Source organism: Sinocyclocheilus grahami, unplaced genomic scaffold (assembly GCF_001515645.1).
Source record: "Sinocyclocheilus grahami isolate Dianchi unplaced genomic scaffold, SAMN03320097.WGS_v1.1 scaffold71.1, whole genome shotgun sequence".
Classification (NCBI taxonomy): Eukaryota; Metazoa; Chordata; class Actinopteri; order Cypriniformes; family Cyprinidae; genus Sinocyclocheilus; species Sinocyclocheilus grahami.
Window position 1 is genome coordinate 1,762,551 of NW_015505250.1, and position 8,693 is coordinate 1,771,243.

General features: G+C 45.0%; 1 long non-coding RNA gene across 1 annotated transcript in view; it reads right to left on the reverse strand.

Annotated features, from left to right (window-relative positions):
- The window catches only part of LOC107585537 (uncharacterized), a 24,115-nt gene extending 20,548 nt beyond the window's left edge, over positions 1–3,567 (reverse strand). Inside the window, exon 1 of the long non-coding RNA XR_001609257.1 lies at positions 3,528–3,567. This is a non-coding gene — a long non-coding RNA (uncharacterized lncRNA). The remainder of the gene's footprint in view (positions 1–3,527) is intronic.
- Positions 3,568–8,693: the final 5,126 nt, after the last annotated feature.

Sequence of the window (8,693 nt, forward strand, 5' to 3'; positions counted from 1 at the left end):
AATCACTACACACGGGCACCTAGCCCAGCACAAGGGCTGACCTTGGGCATGCACATGAGTGCTGAGCCTGGCGTCTGGCGCTCCGCAACGCCTGACCGCCGACGGGGTACTGAACTGAGAAGCAAATAAGCGCACGTATCTGGTCCTTAGAGGGGAATGGCGCAGCAAGCGTGATCGACACCGAGCGGGTCCGGTGTTACTGCCTGCCTGAGGCAAGTACACGAGAGGACACGGGCTCGAAATTATAGAATCTCGCAAACGTATTAGGCGTCGCCCAGCCGGCAGCTCTACAGATGTCTGCTATCGAGCGCCCCGCATAGGACCGCGATCTCTGCACGCAAGACAGGAGCATCCATGTCCAGCACAGAGGTGAACCGAATACCTCTGAACTTGGGAGGGTGTCGGGCGAATTGAATCGCATAGCCGAGTCTGATGGTTCTCATGAGCCAGCGAGAAGGCCTGGGGAGTGCTAACCAGGCCCCCAGCGACCGAACAAGCGGGACCAGGGAAACCACTGACGTACCCGCAGTGGGGCAGCGAAGTGGAACACAGGGACCCAACCCGGGAGGCCGTGCGTCCCAGGGTGGGGTCTGAGTGCGCGGCGTGCCACTTACCTGGCTCCACAGCTGGGCAGGGGGCTCGTGAGGAGGCATAGCGTCCCTGAACCGGACCCTGCTGCCCATAGGCGAAAGGAGAGGAGGACGGCCGTGTGGAGACTGGGTCTCGTGCACCGCCATCCTCGCCCCCTTGGGATCCGGATGCAAAGGAAACTGCTCTTCTATTGACGTTTTGGGAACAGAAAAAAACGGGAACAAAAGATTCTCCACCCAGCCCTCCTCCAGGGGAAGGAGTGGTGCGGTAACCATCACCTGAAGAGCAGGATCCAAGAGCTCCGGGTCGCCCGTCTCAGGGACGCTGGCGCTTCACGGGCTTGGCAGGGGCGGAGGCGGGCTGCGCCGGTTTCCTGTGGCCAGCTCCACGCTCAGGAGGGCGCCCTCAGCGACGAGCAGACAGAGGGACTGCAGCCAGTGGTGGGGTGGAGACAGCAGCAGACCGCCGGGGCAGGATGTTTTTTTTTCTTTTGTCGAAATGCCTCCGTCTGCTTCTGCGCGGCGGAGAACTGTTGGGCAAAGCCCTCCACCGCTTCGCCGAATAGGCCGGCCTGGGAGATCGGGGAGTCCAAGAAGCGATGCTTGTCGTCCTCCCTCATATCCGCCAAGGTCAGCCATAGGTGACGCTCCTGGACCACCAATGTGGACATCGTCTGACCCAGGGCCCGCGCTGTATCTTTCGTCGCCCTAAGCGTGAGGTCCGTCACCGTGCGCAGTTCTTGCAGCACACCTGGGTCAGCACCACCCTCGTGCAACTGCTTCAACGCCGTGGCCTGGTGGACTTGCAGGAGGACCATGGCGTTCTGGGGTGGAAGCGACCTGTCCAGCAGCACTGTAAGCCTTAGCCATCAGAGCGGACGAGAACTTACAGGCCCTGGACGGAAGGCGTGGACTACCTCTCCAGGCAGCGGCGCTTTGCGGGCAGAGCTGCATAGCAATAGCGCACTCGACTGGGGGGATGTCCACATACCCTTGGGCCACCCCACCGTCGAGGGTGGTGAGGACGGAGGAGGCACCAAGTCTGTTTCGGGCAGAAAAAGGTGCCTTCCAAGACTTAGTAACCTCCTCATGCACTTCCGGGAAGAATGGAACCGGAGGCAGCTGCCGACGACCGGCTTGCGCCCCCAGGAACCAATCATCCAGCCTCGAGCATTCGGGAGAAGGAGGAGGCCTCCAGTGCAGCCCAACACTCTCGGCGGCCCGGGAAAGCATAGCAGTCAGCTCTGGATCTGACTCGGGCAACGCCACTCTTCCTGACGGAGGCAGCGCAGCCGAATCCTCATCTCCAGAGCCTAGCTCGCCCTCCGATGCAGTGATCGATATCCTGTCATCCGCCTGTGCTCCGCACAAGATGCTGAACCCCTCCCTGTCCGAGGATCCAGCACACTCGTCTGGGAACTCCAGGTGGTGCGACATGCTAGAGGAATGAGAGGCCCGCAGAGACATACTCGACGGGGAAGCTCTCACCGTGATCCTCAGATCTCCCTGACCATGAACCGAAGTAGCCCTCAGAGAACCGGAGGACCTAGAGCGGGGCATGGCAAGGGGGATACCCCCCTGTTTAATGAGGAGGTATCTAGACCGCAACGTCACGGTGGTCATGTTCCCGCACTGAGAACATGACTCATCCATGAGCGCTGCTTCAGCATGCTGCAAGCCCAGGCACGAGACACAGTGATCATGACCATCAGATGAAGCCAGGAAGCGACCACATTCAGAAACGCACGAGCGGGAAGCCATCTTTAATAAGACGCCCGTCGCTCGTGAAGCTCTTTTTGAAATTGCTCTTTTTTGAGGAAATACTCTTTTAGAGAGCGCTGAAGCGCCCAGGGGAGGTAGCGGCGAGACCGCAGAATGGTAGAAGTCACCAAAAAAAAAAAAAAAAGGAGAGATGCTGAGGTCAATACAAACCTAAACATGGGAATATTCGTACATACTGAGTTGCAAAATCACTTCTATCACAAATTAAAATTATTTTCACCATGTCATTTGGAACCGGTATGACTTTTTGTGTTAAAACGCTGGGGTCTGAGGGGGGTTTGGGGCCCTGGAGAAGTTTTGACATGCCCTGACATTTGTGCTTTTTTCAATTGCTTATAAACATATTAATGGATAAAGTCTGACACTGTATCCAGCACAAACTGGGCTACAATAATATGTAATCAGCAATGTATATAAAAAAGTTTGTTTTAGTCCATACAGTGAAAAGTCAAAATATCTTCTTATATATTGCAGATGAAAGTAAATCACATAAGTTTGGACCAACAGAATCAGTAAATGATAACAGAATTTTTATTTTTGAGTGAACTATCCCTTTAACTGTATTTAATTCATGAATCAGAAAGTGACGAGTGTAATTATTTATCCACCTGTTTTACACTTTTCTATTCATATTATTATATTTTCTATTCATATATTATAAGAAAGAAAGAAAGAAAAGCATATGAAACCAATGGCTTCTCTGAAACAAAAAAGCTAATTTTAAACCATTTTAAAGCATGATCAGAGCTAAAGGAATAGATCACCCAGAAATTTTAATTTGCTGAGAATTTACTCTCAGGCTATCCAAGATGTAGATGAGTTTGGCTCTGTCCCAAATTACACACTTCATGTACACTTTCGGTCTTAAGGACTTAAAATGGCCGCTGCGTGTGCATGTCTATTAAGTTTGTGAGACCATAGGGTGTCCCATTCGTCATTTTAGCTTTCAGAAGGGTGCTGCTATGTTCCATCGATGTAACCTTCTGCTTAGCCCACGAGCTATGCAGCTGACTTCTACCCAGCAGTCAAAGCGGCATTACGTCATGAACTTTCGGACTCAGAGGAAGACTGTGAGGGTTTAGGGTGCCATTTGAGCCTTTGTCTCTTCATCAGAACAGATTTGGAGAAAATTTTGCATTAAATTACTTTGCTCACCAATGAAGTGAATGAGCGCCAAGAGAATGAGAGTTCAAACAGCTGATAAAAACATCACAATAATCCACAGGTAATCCACACGACTCCAGTCAATCCATTAACTTCTTGTGAAGTGAAAAGCTGTGTGTCTGTAAGAAACAAATCATAATTAAGGTGCTTTAAGTCCACTAACATATTTGATTAGAATTTTTTTTTTGCTTATAAACTTGATCTGTATATATTTCTCTCCTGATTCAGATGAAACAACTTTTCCTTGGAGAAAGTCATGGATAGGGGACTTGTATTTTAGCTGGAAGAAATGGTTTAAAATTTCTTGAATTTGTTTATTACAAGCATACAGGTAGTTCTGGCCTTCTAATTTGATTGGCCGAACAGTGTTCCAAAAGACATTTCACTGTTTGTATCACTCCACTTATCTGCATTCTAAACTTCTTTTGGAACAACAGTTAAAAATAAATAAATAATAGAAACAGAAATTCACTGGCCAAATTCAGTCTGAAATGTACTCTATATTCTATATCTTCTCAACGTCAGAGAAACATCCAAGCAAATCTCAGGATCTATTATGCTGCCAAGGAGGGTCTCAAAGTACCATCATATAAACTTGCCAGAGTAAAAGACCACTAACAAAGCACAAAGCCGGTGCTTGAAAGAACACAAACATGCATGCACACACTCTCACACACAATATGCATGCTGACAGAAGCTAATGAATGTCCTACGATCGGCTGCCAAAAGCCGTGAGAACCACTTCTCGGGCTTGTGGTGTCCTGCTGGGTCCCTGCAACACAAATGAGCATCGTGACAATATATTTCAGCACAGGAACACAAACTTAATCACAAAACCTACACCTGATACAGAAAAGTGCACTTCTCCACCTCATCAGAAACAAACACAGATCCTCAGCTTGCCAATAGGCCCTGTAACCAAGGGAACTGATATTTATTGTGCTGGAAAAACGGTTACAGGAAACTAGACACCTGCAATCCAGCCAATTAGCTTATGAGGGAATAGCACTGTTTCATTTCCTGACACTGAATGGCCTTTTCAAATGACCAAGAATAGCCATGAGAGTTATTCATGCTCGACGTATAATCAAAACCCAGACAGATCTCTTTATGTGCTTGCTTAGACAGGACTTACATCTCAGTGAGTTTAAGCTTTGTTTGTTTAGTAGGTAAGTCTATAGGGCGAATTCAATAAACAGTTCTGCTAATGCACTGAAATAGCACTGCAACATATTTAGATTATAGTAACTGTCATTGTTTTCACCACAAACACACTTTCTTTCCATTTAAATTAGGCTGATTAGCATTGAAGCCCATTTCCGTCTCAGAGTAAAATAAATGAAAATGTATCTCACAATAAACCCTTTGTAGAATATAGACTTTATATTTCGCAATATATGGCTTTTTTAGCCATTTACTTTATCATAATTGTGAATGCTATATACCCCATAAGGTGACTTTGTATCCTGCCATGTTAACTTTATATCTCACAATTGTGGCTTTATATCACATAATTTGTATTTCTATTATTTTAATTATACATAATTTTTACTCTGAGGCAAAAATTGGCTTCCAAAAAAACCCAAAACCCAACACTTAAAACTATTTGCCTGGTGCATTTTTGTGCAACTACTTCTTACGGAAAGGGACTTAATTTAATTTTAATAGATGTTTTTGTGCATTTTATATTATGACAGCAGATATTAATCAAATGATGAAGAAGAAGAGTGATAATTAAGAAGTAATTTTTAAAAAGAAATATCATTGAAATATCATTAAACATGTTGTCAGGTTTTCCACCTGTCTGGTATGGGACAAAACAAATCTCTTTAGCTATTAAAAGCCAAACACCCGGGGAAATTTAAATCACCATTTCTGAAGGAGCCACCATTTGTGATCTTTTTCCTGTTCCGCCCAGTTGGCATCTCATGGGTATGATATCCTACGGTAGACAGCGGCAAGCTGCTACATACTCAAGTTGCCAAAGGTCCTCCACTTGCCTTGACCCCTGCTGACACCTGATCCCCCTGAAACCATCTTTTATTCCTCCTTCAAGAAGCAACATTAGGATCAGACGCTTCATCTATCTTCCTCCGAGGAGGTGGATGTGACGAGTGTCGAGACAGAGGAGACTGTGGACTCGCCACCACAGTCCCTTGCGTATGAGATGTGATTCGTGATTATGGGGTGTGTTTCGTGCCAAAATAAAATATCGTTTGGCCAGCCTAGAAACAGGACGCTCGTCCTAAAAATAATTAGTAATAATCCAGATCACAGCCTTCACGACGGGGGCCGTCATCTCCATGCTGAGGTGTCAAGATCGTGGGAGAAACCATACTCATCCCGTATTACAGCCCCACAGTCTCGAATTATTCAAAGAACATCATGGGGCTGAATGATAAGGTATATGGGGCGATGCCAGTGGTGGAGCAGACGCTTTCGAGCTATCTCTCCCCATCCTCAGCATCGTCCCTGAAGGCCCCGAAGCTTCCCACCAGGCCCGTTAGGCTTACATCGAGTCTGGTTGGGAAAGCTTATACGGCGGTAGGTCAGGCTGGCGCATGTTTGCACACCATGGCGGTGTTACAAGCATATCAGATCGATAAAAATAGATTGGGGTGGGGCTGCTGGGCGAGCAGCAGCCCAAGTCATAAAGCTCCTCATATCGCCAGTCTCATACCACGGTTGCCTTTGGCTTGCTTAGCTGGGGTTTTAAAGACAATGAATATTGAGTAATCTTATCGATCTGATGGCACTGTGCACTGTCAGATGAGAACAAAACTGAATTGAACTGAATATATGATTACACTATTTTCTTCTGTAGAGCTGCTTTACAGCTAAATCAAATTTGTTTATAATTTTGCAACATAGACACTGTTATTGAACTTAAGTGAATCAGCACGGAACTGACTTGAGTTGAATAAATAAATAGTGCCTTCTGTAGAGCTGAACTTAACTTGTTTCAGAATTAAAACCATAGTTATTGAAGTGAACTGAAACAACACTGAACTGACTTGAGCTGAATAATGATACTACTGTCTTTTCAGAACTAATTTACAGCTGAATCTAATTTGTTTATAATTTTGCAACATAGACACTGTTATTGAATTGAACTGAATCAACAATGAACAAACTTGAGCTGCATATTGGCACTGTCATTTGAATGAGAGTGTAAATTTTCAAATGTGAATTTGAATATGTTTCATGGTTTAAAAAAGTTTGCATTGATTCTGCTATTAAAAAATACTGAGTACTCCCTTGGGTTCACTGCATAAAGTGACGTTAAACAAACTTGTAAATCTTGTCAAAGTGTGTAAATAAGCATGGGGTGTAATAATTGAATAAAGACATTGATTGGCAGTGTTGCATCAAACAGGCTTTGATGATATTTCTCTCTTGTAATGCATGCACATGGTTTGAACCCAACCCTTGCCTGCAGTCACACTCAGGAATGTGCCAGAGAAGGGAAGTTCCTCTCCTTGGAAGAGCACAGCCCTCCACTGCATCCCAGAAACGGCCCGTGAGCACCTACGCTGCATGCTAACGAACAGAGCAGAATGCCAGAGGGCAGTGAAGATCTTAAAGTTGTGTTTTGATAAGGGCATGTGATCTTGACCCACAAAACAGCAGAATGGAGAGAACAAAAACACTAGAGTGTTAAAAGCTTGAGACGGCCAAAAGTAGCTCTTACCTGCACTGTAACAAAACTCCACCATGAAAAAACATTTAAAAACACATTAGCAACTTAACATGTTTAAAAAGGAGAGAAGCTTTGTTTGGACAGTCACCACACCTTCAATAAAGACAACAATGACTTCACCTTAACAAGTTCAGACATATTTTTTTTTGGTCTCAGGTCTTTCATGACCTCACCCTGTATCCAGATTCAGCCTGTACCTTCATTCGGGCTGACGTAGCAGTAGAATCCCAGGAAATCTTTTGGCAAAAAGGAAGTTTGGATTGCAGAAGCTCATCGCATCAGGGCCCTGACAGCACAGGAGGCGATGTCATCATGGGCCCGGGCCAGAGCACTTCATTGTCCCTGCTCATGGCACAACAAAAGAGGTAAATAAACATCAGCAGCCCTGACTCCCCTCTGCTGTCAGTCCAATTACCCACAAATCCATACCTCTCAAAACATCTATTTACCCATGACCTCAACGGCTCGTGCCTGAGGTGTTTTTTTGGGGAGGCAGGGAGGGGGACATGTGTTTGTGCATGCATTTAAACCACTTTCACACTGAGTCAACAGTTATCCTTCCTGTTCAATGTCTGAAATATCCCATCCAGCAGATAAAGATCTGCCCTCTGTCCAAACCCCATAAATCACTCAATTCGCATAGCCACTGAGACAGAAAGACCCATGAGGGACAGAAAAGCCATAGAGCATCAGCCTGTAAACTGCAAACAAACAAATAAATAAATAGATAAATAAATAAATAAATAAATAAATAAAATATATAATATAAATATAAATATAAAAATAAATAAATTATAATAATAAATGTTTATGTTCATGTTTTCATGTCTTTCATTTTGTATTTTCTTGTCTTGGTTCCTGCCTTGTCATGTGGTCCTTTGTTCATGTGTCTTGTTCTCATTGGTTGGATTGAATCATGTGGCCCCTTTGTTTGATATATAGGCCTATAGCCCTCATGTTTCATTGTCCATTGTCCAGCTTTATTTCCTGTAACCGCTGTTGATGAGTGTCTTGGTTTATGTTCAGGTTCAGGTTTACTTTCATTTCATGTTTCTTTTTCAAGCCAAGTATGATCAAATCAAGTCTGTACACGTTTGGATATCAATAAACTGCACTTGGGTTTCATCACAACTCTCCTACAGTGGACACTTCATTACAGAAAGCTAAACCAACAACAATGAACCCAGCAGTTTCCTTGCTTTACCTCCGTCAAGGGGATTGATGCATTGAGGACTACTTGGAGGAATTCTGTGAACTTTGTTACCTAGTTCATTTTAATTATGTGGCATTAAAAGACATTTTTTGTAATGGGTTAAATGAACCCATTTGTTCATGGCTTCCATGGGGGGAGATACACTGGTCCATGGCGAAATACATAGACCATGCCCTTCTGCTGAGTGGTCCCTCATTTACTGTGGGGACTATGGATGAGGAACCCCACATTTCTCCAGTACCTA